We start from the raw sequence: 12,841 nt of genomic DNA, 5'->3' as shown, positions 1-12,841 counted from the left end.
AACCCAATTAAAATCTCAGTAAGCTATTATGTGGCTATCAAAAAACTGATTCTAAAGTTTATATGGAAAGGCAAAAGACTCAGAAGAGTCAACACGTTATCAAAGAAGAAAGAACAAGGTTAAGGTCAACATGACCCTTAGGGTCAACATGACTTAGGTAAAAATAAATGTGAAATGCAAAACTATAAAACTCCTAGAAGAAAACAGGAGAAAATCTAAATGACCTTGGGTTTGGTGATAACTTTAAACATATAACACCAAATGCATGATCCATCACTCAAAAGAATTAATAAGCTAAATTTCCATGAAATTTTAAATTATCTGCTCTCCAAAAGAAGCTGTCAATGGAATGAAAACACAATCCACAGACTGGGGGAAAATATGTGCACATATCTTAAAATAAAGGACTGGTATCCAAAGTATACAAAGAACCCTTAAAACTCAACAGCAAGAAAACAAACAATAGACAAGAATACAGATCAAAGACCTGAACAGATACCTCATCAAATAATAAATGCAGATGGTAAAATATATACATATATATAAGGAAATCAGTTCTGAATATTTATTGGAAGGACTGATGCTGAAGCTGAAACTCCAGTACTTTGGCCACCTGATGCAAAGAACTGACGAACTGGAAAAGACCCTGATGCTAGGAAAGATTGAAGGCAGGAGGAGAAGGGGACGACAGAGAATGGTTGGATGGCATCAACGACTCTATAGATATCAGTTTGAGCAAGCTCCAGGTGTTGAAGATGGACCAGGAAGCCCGGTGTGCTGCAGTCCATGGGGTCACGAAGAGTCAGACACAACTGAGCGACTGAACTGAACTGATATATGAAAAGATGTTTAACATCACATGTCAACATGGAAATGAAAATTAAAGCAAAAATGAAATATGACTACATACCTATTGCTACTGCTACTGCTAAGTCACTTCAGTCGTGTCCGACTCTTAGTGACCTCATGGACTGCAGCCTACCAGGCTCCTCCGTCCATGGGATTTTCCAGGCAAGAGTATTGGAGTGGGTTGCCTTCGCCTTCTCCTATTAGAATGGCCCAAATCCAAAACACTGACCATATCAAAAGCTGCTAAGGATGTGGAGCTACTCTTATTCAATGCTGATGGGAATGCAAAATACTACAATCATTAGGAAGACAGTTTGGCAATTTCCTACAAAACTAAACACTCTTAGCAATCCAGTATCACGCTCCTTGGTTATTTATATTTACCAAAAGGAGTCAAAAGCTTATGTCCACACAAAAACCTGCACATGGATGTTCATAGCAGCTTTATTTAAAGTTGCCAAAACTTTGGAAGCAACCAAGATGTTTTTCAATAGGTGAATGGGTAACTGAATGGATAAACTGGAATACACAGAAAGGAAAACTATTTAGCACTGAAAGAATTTAGCTATCATGTCACAAAAAAGACACAGAGAAACCTTAAATGCATATGACTAACAGAAAGAAGACAATTGGAAAAGGCTATATGTGAAATGGCTCCAACTACAACATTCTGAAAAAAAGCAAAACTATGGAGACATTAAAAAGATCAGTGGTTGCCAGGGATAGATATGTCATTATGCATGTGTGCATGCATGCTCAGTGTGTCTGACTCTGATACCACATAGATTGTAGCCACCAGGCTCTGTCCACGGAATTTTCTAGGCAAGAATACTGGATTGGGTTGCCATTTCCTCCTCCAGGGAATCTTCCTGTCCCAGGGATGCAACCCACGTCTCCTGCGTCTGTTGCATTGGCAGGTGTTTTGTTTATGACTGCACTACCTTGGAACTCCTATATGTCATTATACATTTGTCCAAACCCACAGAATACACAACAGCAGGAAGGAAATCTAAGGCAAACTATGGCTGTTGAGTGATAATGATATATTAACGTAGATTCTTCCCTAGTAATAATGTACCATTCTGATGAGTGATGCTGATAAAGAGGAGGCCTATATATGTGATATGTGCAGGGGCAGAGATATATGGAAAATCTCTGTACAGTGCTCCTAAATCTGTTTCTAGTCTGAAACTGCTCTTAGCAAAAATAACCTCTTTTTATACACATGTATCCATACATACACAAACTCTCTATCTCCTCCCATGTATGAATTACAGTGGGTTATATTCAGAGCCTCAATCTAAAAAAGGTATGCTTTATTTCATGAACGTGATTGAGTTTCTTTGAAAAATGATCATGATAAATAATCAGAATTTGAAAATGAAACTCCTACACTTACATATAAAAGTGAAAGCTGATATTGCAAACAACGAAGAATATAAATTGTTCATGCGAGAGAAAGGCAGACTGCTGTTGAATTAAATAGTGAAAAAAGCTAGCAGACCTACTATAATCTCATGGATCAAAATAAGACTTTACAGACCTGCTACAAGTAAATATCGTGAAGACACAGTAGTAAAGGAAGAAGGAAGAGCAATGAGTTAGCTGTGTAATTTCACTGTGAATGTTTACTGAGCTATGAAAAGCACAGTACTGAATAAGCCCAAGGTAAAAACAAACAACTACCAGAAATGTTGCAGTAAGCAAAAAAACTAAGAACATTACATTCTTTTACAAAACAATCAGCAATGAAAAATTATATTGCAGTGCAATTGAAGAACTTATACTCATGTTAAGATGCTTGAATTTAAGTTATGATGGGAAAAAAATGAAAATTAACAACCATATTCTCTTAGTTTTTATGTTTATATTTTTCAACTCATATACATATTATGAATTATTGACCAAAATAAAACACATCATATGTATCCTGCCATGAGCATATGAAAAAAGACTATGGCTCTTTCCCCTTGCTCACTGGAGCTAAGGGGTCAGGGGCCTGGAAAATTCATCTGTCATATTCAGAGAGGCTAGAAACTCAAAATGTGTTAGCAATATGCTATTAAAGGACAGAATTAACTATGCAATGGCCAGACTGGGGACCTGACAAACACACAGCTGAGGATGAGACAGCCCATGCAGTCATGGCTGGTGGGATAGAGAGTGACAAGACAGTTAAATGACTGGGAGATTAATTACAAACAGAGATTGAGCAAATAAGTATGTTAAGGTTGACAGGAATCAACCTTACTCACTGTCAGAATCAGTGAGTTGATCAGTAATCAACAGATTACTCACTGTCAGAAAAGGTAAATTAAAATATATTAAGGCACAGACTAAAAAGAAATCCTGTGGTAGTGAATCCAAATAAGAGGCAGTGATAAGAACTCTCGGTTTTCAGTAGATAGATAAAGCAAAAAAACCATGTCTCGGTGCTTTTTGTTGTCGCTTAGTCACTAAGTCATGTCTGATTCTTCTGCGACCAAATGGAGTGTAGCCAATCAGGCTTCTTTGTCCACTGGATTTCCCAGGCAAGAATACTAGAGTGGACTGTCATTTAGTTCCCCAGGGTATCTTCCTGACCCAGGAATCAAACTTCCATCTCCTATATTGGCAGGTGAGTTCTTCACCACTGAGTCACCAGGGACGCTCAAATATGCAGCCGAACACATACTACCTAGCTTTGTTTCATGAAACGACCTAATGCAATTGCATGGCAAGGACAATGAGAATACTGAGTGCCCAGAATTTGGAATCTAAATACTTCTGACAAACAAAAGGAATCAGGATTTCTAGGAGGAATGACTGAAATCAAAGTTCAGTTCAGATCAGTTCAGTTCAGTGCAGTCGCTCAGTCATGTCCGACTCTATGTGACCTCATGAATCACAGCACGCCAGGCTCCCTGTCCATCACCAACCCCCGGAGTTCACTCAAACTCACGTCCATCGAGTCTGCGATACCATCCAGCCATCTCATCCTCTGTCGTCCCCTTTTCCTCCTGCCCCCAATCCCTCCTAGCATCAGAGTCTTTCCCAGTGAGTCAACTCTTCGCATGAGGTGGCCAAAGGACTGGAGTTTCAGCTTTAGCATCATTCCTTCCAAAGAACACCCAGGACTGATCTCATTTAGAATGGACTGGTTGGATCTCCTTGCAGTCCATGGGACTCTCAGGAGTCTTCTCCAACACCACACTTCAAAAGCATCAATTCTTCGGCCCTCAGCTTTCTTCACAGTCCAACTCTCACATACATACATGACCACAGGAAAAACCATAGCCTTGACTAGACGGACCTTTTTTGGCAAAGTAATGTCTCTGTTTTTTAATATGCTATCTAGGTTGGTCATAACTTTCCTTCCAAGGAGGAAGCATCTTTTAATTTCATGGTTGCAATCACCATCTGTAGTGATTTTGGAACCCCCCAAAATAAAGTGTGACACTGCCACTGTTTCCCCATCTATTTCCCATGAAGTAATGGGACCAGATGCCATGATCTTCGTTTTCTGAATGTTGATCTTTAGGCCAACTTTTTCACTCTCCACTTTCACTTTCATCAAGAGGCTTTTTAGTTCCTCTTCACTTACTGCCATAAGGGTGGTATCATCTGCATATCTGAGGTTATTGATATTTCTCCTGGCAATCTTGATTCCAGCTTGTGTTTCCTCCAGCTCAGCATTTCTCATGATGTACTGTGCATATAAGTTAAATAAGCAAGGTGACAATATACAGCCTTGATGTACTCCTTTTCCTATTTGGAACCAGTCTGTTGCTCATGTCCAGTTCTAACTGTTGCTTCCTGACCTGCATATAGGTTTCTCAAGAGACAAGTCTGGTGGTCTGGTATCCCCATCTCTTTCATAATTTTCCACAGTTTATTGTGATCCACACAATCAAAGGCTTTGGCATAGTCAAGAAAGCAGAAATAGATGTTTTTCTGGAACTCTTGCTTTTTTGATGATCCAGCGGATGTTGGCAATTTGATCTCTGGTTCCTCTGCCTTTTCTAAAACCAGCTTGAACATCTGGAAGTTCACGGTTCACTTACTGCTGAAGCCTGGCTTGGAGAATTTTGAGCATTACTTTACTAGCGTGTGAGATGAGTGCAATTGTGTGGTAGTTTGAGCATTCTCTGGCATTGCCTTTCTTTGGGATTGGAATGAAAACTGACCTTTTCCAGTCCTGTGGCCACTGCTGAGTTTTCCAAATTTGCTGGCATATTGAGTGCAGCACTTTCATAGCATATTCTTCCAGGATTGGAAATGGCTCCACTGGAATTCCATCACCTCCACTAGCTTTGTTCATAGTGATGCTTTCTAAGGCCCACTGGACTTCACATTCTATGAAGTCTGGCTCTAGGTCAGTGATCACATCATTGTGACTACCTTGGTTCTGAAGATCTTTTTTATACAGTTCTTCTGTGTATTCTTGCCACCTCTTCTTAATATCTTCTGCTTCTGTTAGGTCCATACCATTTCTGTCCTTTATCGAGCCCATCTTTGCATGAAATGTTCCCTTGGTATCTCTAATTCTCTTGAAGAGATCTCTAGTCTTTCCCATTCTGTTGTTTGCCTCTATTTCTTTGCATTGATCGCTGAGGAAGGCTTTCTTATCTCTCCTTGCTATTCTTTGGAACTCTGCATTCAGATGTTGATATCTTTCCTTTGCTCCTTTGCTTTTCGCTTCTCTTCTTTTCACAGCTATTTGTAAGCCCTCCCCAGACAGCCATTTTGCTTTTCTGCATTTCTTTTCCATGGGGATGGTCTTGATCCCTGTCTCCTGTACAATGTCACGAACCTCATTCCATAGTTCATCAGGCATTCTATCAGATCTAGTTCCTTAATCTATTTCTTACTTCCACTGTATAATCATAAGGGATTTGATTTAGGTCATATCTGAATGGTCTAGTGGTTTTCCCTAACTTTCTTCAATTTAAGTCTGAATTTGGCAATAGCGAGTTCATGATCTGAGCCACAGTCAGCTCCTGGTCTTGTTTTTGCTGACTGTATAGAGCTTCTCCGTCTTTGGCTGCAAAGAATATAATCAATCTGATTTTGGTGTTGACCATCTGGTGATGTCCATGAGTAGAGTCTTCTTTTGTGTTGTTGGAAGAGAGTGTTTGCTATGACCAGTGTGTTCTCTTGGCAAAACTCTATTCGCCTTTGCCCTGCTGCATTCTATATTCCAAGGCCAAATTTGCCTGTTACTCCAGGTGTTTCTTGACTTCCTACTTTTGCATTCCAGTCCCCTATAATGAAAAGGACATCTTTTTTGGGTGTTAGTTCTAAAAGGTCTTATAGGTCTTCATAGAACTGTTCAACTTCAGCTTCTTCAGCGTTTCTGGTTGGGGAATAGACTTGGATTACTGTGATACTGAATGGTTTGCCTTGGAAACAAACAGAGATCATTTGGTCGTTTTTGAGATTGTATCCAAGCACTGCTTTTCGGACTCTTCTGTTGACCATGATGGCTACTCCATTTCTTCTAAGGGATTCCTGCCCACAGTAGTAGATGTAATGGTCATCTGAGTTAAATTCCCCCATTCCAGTCCATTTTAGTTCGCTGATTCCTAGAATGTCAATGTTCACTCTTGCCATCTCCTGTTTGACCACTTCCAATTTGCCTTGATTCATGGACCTAACACTCCAGGTTCCTCTTCAATATTGCTCTTTACAGCATCAGATGCTTCTATCACCCGTCACATCCACAACTGGGTATTGTTTTTGCTTTGGCTCCATCCCTTCATTCTTTCTGGAATTATTTCTCCACTGATCTCCAGTAGCATATTGGGCACCTACTAACCTGGGGAGTTCCTCTTTCAATATCCTATCATTTTGCCTTTTCATACTGTTCATGGGGTTCTCAAGGCAAGAATACTGAAGTGGTTTGCCATTCCCTTCTCCAGTGGACCACATTCTGTCAGAAAACCAAAGTGGGATAAAGAAATCACCAGATGAGGCTGGAACACTTTCTTGTGCCAGAAAGAAGTAGATGCTCAAAGAATGATGTCGACAGATCAAACAGATACAAGATAGAACTTGAGTTGCCACAGGCAAAATCTGGGTCAAATCTGCACATTAAAATTAACTATGTCATTAAATGAAAAAGAAATCACAAATTCAAACTACTATAATTTTTTTAAGTAAATAAATTAATTGGGGTGGGGGTGTGAGAAAAACATCTACCCTACAGTATACGTGAACTAACAAACCCAAAAGGAAAATAAATTTGAAAATCACACTTTGGATACCATTGTAATTAATACTGGTTCAGACAATCTGTATTAATAAATACTAAAACAAGTGGGTGAAAGTTAGCTGTGAAACAGTATGTTTCCTAAGTTGCAAAATAAGTCCACAAATTACTCATTTTATTAACTTCGTAGTAGAAAAACCTAGTGGACACTATCCTAACCAAGCAATAATAATTAATATCAACCGTAACAGAAAAACAACAACAACAACAACAACAAAAAGAGCCAAAATGACAAATTGACATTGTTTGCCTGTGAGTAAAACGCAGTAAGGACACATCACCACTTAAATTTGCTCAGTTGTGTCTGACTCTTTGCAACCCCATGGACTGTAGCCCGCCAGGCTCCTCTGTCCGTAGGATTATCCCGACAAGAATACTGGATCGGGTTGCCATTTCCTCCTCCAGAGGATCTTCCCAACCCAGGGATCAAACCGTCCTCTTGTGTGTCTCCTGCATTGGCAGCAGATTCTTTACCACTGAGTTATCAGGGAAGCCCCCACCACTTCAATGTATTCATGCTAAAAATGCATCGCTAGAATCCAATCATGACAAAACATTAGGCAAATCCAAACTGAGTGACATTCTACAAAGTAACTGATCTGTATCCTTAAAAAAAATCAGTCATTAAAGATAAGGAAAGACTGAGGAACTGTTCTAGAATGAAGGAAACTAAAGACACACGTCAAAGAAATACAACAAGTAATCCTGGGTTGAATCCTGGGCCCAAAGAACACTACTGAGACAACTGGCTAAATACGGAATGGAATGTGGGGAACAGACAATAGAACTGTATCAACATTATTTTCTTGATTTTCATGAATTGATTCTGGTTAACTATGAGAATGTCCTCATTTTTAGGAAATATACACTGAAGAATTAAAGGATAAATGGCATAATGCATGCCACTTCATCTCAAATGATTCTGAAAGAAAGGCACACATACACATGGAATGATAGAATAAATATGGCAAAGTGTTAATAGTTGGGGAAGTTGGAGAAAGCTGTACGGGAATTCTTCATATTCTTATCTCAGGTTTTCAGAAAGTCTGAGATTTTTTTTTTAATGTTTGCTCCTTTCTTCCATCAAATGGAGGGCATTAAAGATTCCAAATCATTCTATTAAGAAAACATTCTAGGTAGATCCCCAGAACCTCTGAACTAAAGGCTGAGTCACTATCTGCATTCACAGAAGCCAGTCGTTAAGATTTTGTGCCTGAGATTCAGCAATAAGAAAATAAAACTTTTTAACACACATGTTTTAGATTAGAGCAGGGTTTCTAACCCCCATGCTGTCTCATAGGAGGATGGTCCTGTGCATTGTAGGAAGTTGAGTAGCACCTGAACTCCATTCACTACCTGTCAGAAACAACCTCCAGTGAGCTGAGACAAATAAGAAAACTTCTAGAAGTACTAAATGCCCCACTTGAGGCAAAAAAAAAAGCCGCAGGTTGGGAACTACTGGCTAGGAAGATCAAAAGCTGCCAATTCAAGAATCATAATTCACAAAGATCCCATTTTTTTCTGTTCTACAGATATCCCACAATCTTTGGCAACTATATGTTTTTAAAAATGCAAATAGCTATTAGGCTTAACACTTTCAAAAGAACAGAAGTGCTGTTGAGAAGGATATGAAAAATCAAGAATCCTTTTGCAGTTGGATTTTGCAGGTGGGAATGTAATATGAAACAGTTATTTTAGAAAACAATGGTAGTTCCTCAAAAGATAAAAAACAAAATTACCATATGATCTAGTAATTCTACTTATGGGTACATAGCCAAAAGAACTGACAGCAACATCTCAAAAATATATTTGCACACTCATGTTCATAGCAGTGTTATTCACAATAGCTAAAATGTGGAAGCAAACAAGTGGATAAACAAAATGTACTAAATAAACTGGGTATTAGTGGCACTAGTGGTAAAGAATCTGCTTGCCAATGCAAGAGACGTGGGCTGGATCCCTGGATGGGAAGATCCCGTGGAGGAGGAAATGGCACCCTACTCCAGTGCTCTTGCCTGGAAAATTCCACGGGCAGAGGAGCCTGGCGGGCTGCAATCCATGGGGTCACTTAGAGTCTGACATGATGGAGTGACTGAATATACACACACAGATATACACACACACACACACACACACAATTCAACAAGTGAACTTACCATGATCTTATTAAAGAATGTAACATGCTCTTGACATATACACGAAGAGAGGATTAAAACAGTGGAACGAGAACATAGTTCTCTCTATTCCTTTCATTCAAAAAGATGAAGTATTTTATGTATTTAAAAATACTCAGCAGTAACAGTTCTGGGATATAAAAGAAAGTGCCTAACATAGGAATCCTTTACTGAGAGAAAGCAGATAGGACCAGGGATCAGATCTGCTAAGACTGAAGCGGTAGTGAGAAACACAGTTCCAGGATACATTCCAGCTTAGAATCAGAGGATTCAAGGAATGAGAGGTGGCCAGGGGGAATCATCAGGGAAGTTAGTTGTAACCGATCTGCAGGTGGAGCAGCTGCTATGGTCACATATGCCCCTTGCTCTGTTTGTGCTGAGCTGAAACAGCAATGGGATCAGCCCAAAACTGAGGTGAGGAGCAGGGTACTGAGTACTTGGGAGACACTTGATCTCAGAAGGGAGGAAATCTTCACATACAGGAAACTCATTTTCAGCACAGCCTACCCCAAATCCTACAGACACTGAATGCAGGTTACAGTGAATAAGCAAACAAACAGGGAGCCACAACTACAAAAGAGCTAAACTAAGAATCACCAAACACTGAGAAAAGCCAAAATAAGAAGAAAAGACAGATGCCAAAAGAAGAAGCAAGACCACTTTAAAGTTAAAGATTGTTTTATTCCTCAGAGAGAATTAATGTGACAGAATAACCATGAAAAAGGAATAAACAGAAATCTTTTAAAAGATAAAAATCTTTTAAAAGATAAAGAAACAAACTCCTACCTGACTAATCATAAGAAACTGCAAGTTAAAATAATGTGACATCAGTTTATGTTCACTGAATCAATAAATTAAAAGGGTTGGCAGAAATGCAAAAGGATAGAAACTCTCCCACAGTGTATTTTAACTCTTTTAGGTTATGCAACTTGATAGAATTCTTACTTAAAAGGAGACAAACCTTTCAACCTATAATTTTATTTGTATAAATTTATCCTACAAAACACAAACATGTATAAAGACATATGAAACATTTACTGCAACAAAGCTTTAGTAGAGAATAAATGGAAATGAGCAAACATACATCAGTGGAGGTATGAATATTTAATAACTAATTGTATCAGTAATTAATGTCATGAAATATTAACAAGGCTTTCATAAAGAGAGAAGTGGAACTCTTCCTACAAACATTATAAGATCCATAAAATGCATTGCATGAAAAGGAAGAAAATAAAAAGATCTCGAACTTTTAAAAAAATATACAGATATGTACACACAAAGCTAAACTGTTTATACACTTATCTCTAGGAGAGAAAGGTAAGTAGCAGTTAGTAAAAAACTTACATTTTGGTTCCATATAGTTTATTCATTGTACTATGACAAACCTAGACAGTGTATTAAAAAGCAGAGACATTACTTTGCCTACAATGGTACGTACAGTCAAAGCTCTGGTTTTTCCAATAGTCATATTATGGATGTGAGAGCTAAACAATAAAAAGGGCTGAGTGCTAAAGAATGATGCCTTTGAACTGTGGTGCTGGAGAAGACTTTCGAACGTCTCTTGGACACCAAGGTGATCAAACCAGTCAATCCTAAAGGAAATTGACCCTGAATATTTATTGGAAGGACTGATGCTGAAGCTGAAGTTCCAGTACTTTGGCCACCTGATGTGAAGAGCTGACTCACTGGAAAAGACCCTAATGCTGGGAACAACTGAAGGCAGGAGGAGAAGGGGACGACAGAGGATGAGATGGTTGGATGGCATCACTGACTCGATGGACATGAGTTTTGAGCAAACTCCAAGAGATGGTGAAGGACAGGGAAGCCTGTCGTGCTACAGTCCATGAGGTCGCAAAGAGTCAACGTGACTGAGTGACAAACAACAACTATGTTCCCACTAAAAACAAAAAAATACAGCAAACCTGGACAAGAATATTGCATCATCATTAAGCAAAGAACCTCTGATTTATGTAAGATAGCAGTAGATCATAGGAGAAAAAACACAAATTAATTTAGGCTTCTGATATTCAAAGAGCAATATTAAGACTAATAAAGGGTAACTAAAAACAGGCATGAGAATGAAGACAGGTGTATATACATGTTATCTCTTAGACTGCAATTGTATGCTTCCATAATTTCCAGACAAGCTGAAAAGTGTATACTTGTAATAAAATTATTTTATTTCATTAAAGAGAACTACAGTTGACCATTAAACAACATGAGGATTAGGGATGCAGACTCTCAGCACAGTCAAAAACCATGTATAATTTTACAGTTGATACTCTGCATCTGAGGTTCTGTATCCACAAATTCAATCAACTTGAAGGTCACGCGGTACTGTAGTATGTATTTAATGAGAAATCTGTGTGTAAAAGGACCTATGCAGTAACCATGTTCTTCAAGGGTCAACTGTACTTTGAAAGTATTTGTAGTAGGAGTTACTTGCACTGCAGAGCTATGGACATTTTGGAGAACTCTATAAAAAGCATAAGACAGCCTGGGAAATATCCAAAACAATCTTAAGAAATATTTGGCAAAACTAATACAATTATGTAAAGTTTAAAAATAAAATAAAATTAGAAAAAAAAAACAAAAAACTGGAGCAATCACACTCCCTGACTTCAGACTATACTACAAAGCTACAGTAATCAAACAGTATGGTACTGGCACAAAAACAAGACACACAGATCAATGGAAATGAACAGAAAGCCCAGGAATATATCCATACACTTATTGTCAACTAATCTACAAGAAAGGAGGTAAGAATATACAACAGAGAAAAGACAGTCTCTTCAATAAGTAGCCTTGAGAAAACATGGACAGCTATATGTAAAAGAATGAAATCAGAACATTCTCTAACACTACGTACAAAAATAAACTCAAAATGGTACTATAAAACTCCTAGAGGGAAACATAAGCAAAATACTCTGACATAAATTGCAGCAACATTTTTTAATCTGTCTCCTACAGTAATGGAAACAAAAGCAAAAGTAAACAAATGGGAGCCAGTTAAACTTAACAGCTTATGCACAGTAAAGGAAATCATAAACAAAATGAAAAGAATTTACAGAATGGGAGAAGATATTTACAAACAATGCAACCAACAAGAGATTAATTTCCAAAATATACAAACAGCTTATACAGCTCAATAAAAAAAATACAAACAAAAAAATTTTTAATGTGCAGAACACCTAAATATTAATAGCTGTTTCTCCAAAGAAGACATACAGACAGCCAACAGGCACAAGAAAAGATTCTCAACATTTCTAATTATTAGAGAAATACAAATCAAGACAAAAATGAGGTAGCACTTCACACCAGTCAAAATGGTAATCATCAAAAAGCCTATAATTCATAAATGCTGGAAAGGGTGTAAGGAAAAAAGAACCCTACTACACTGTTGGTGGGAATGTAAACTGCTGCAACCACTATAAAAGACAGTATGGAGGTTCCTTAAAAGACCTAAAAATAGAGTGGCTATATGATCCTACTATTCCAGCCCTGGACATATATCCAGACAAGATGAAAACTCTAACTTAAAAAGATCCCTGCACCCCAATGTTCACAG

At 38.3% G+C, this 12,841-nt stretch overlaps 1 protein-coding gene across 1 annotated transcript in view; it reads right to left on the bottom strand.

Annotated features, from left to right (window-relative positions):
* Positions 1-12,841, bottom strand: part of PIK3CB (phosphatidylinositol-4,5-bisphosphate 3-kinase, catalytic subunit beta) — a 130,562-nt gene that overhangs the window by 49,644 nt on the left and 68,077 nt on the right. The window lies entirely within an intron of this gene.

This window comes from Bison bison, unplaced genomic scaffold (assembly GCF_000754665.1).
Source record: "Bison bison bison isolate TAMUID 2011002044 unplaced genomic scaffold, Bison_UMD1.0 scf7180017864384, whole genome shotgun sequence".
In the NCBI taxonomy this organism is placed as follows: Eukaryota; Metazoa; Chordata; class Mammalia; order Artiodactyla; family Bovidae; genus Bison; species Bison bison.
This window is presented reverse-complemented; position numbering and strand designations above follow the sequence as displayed.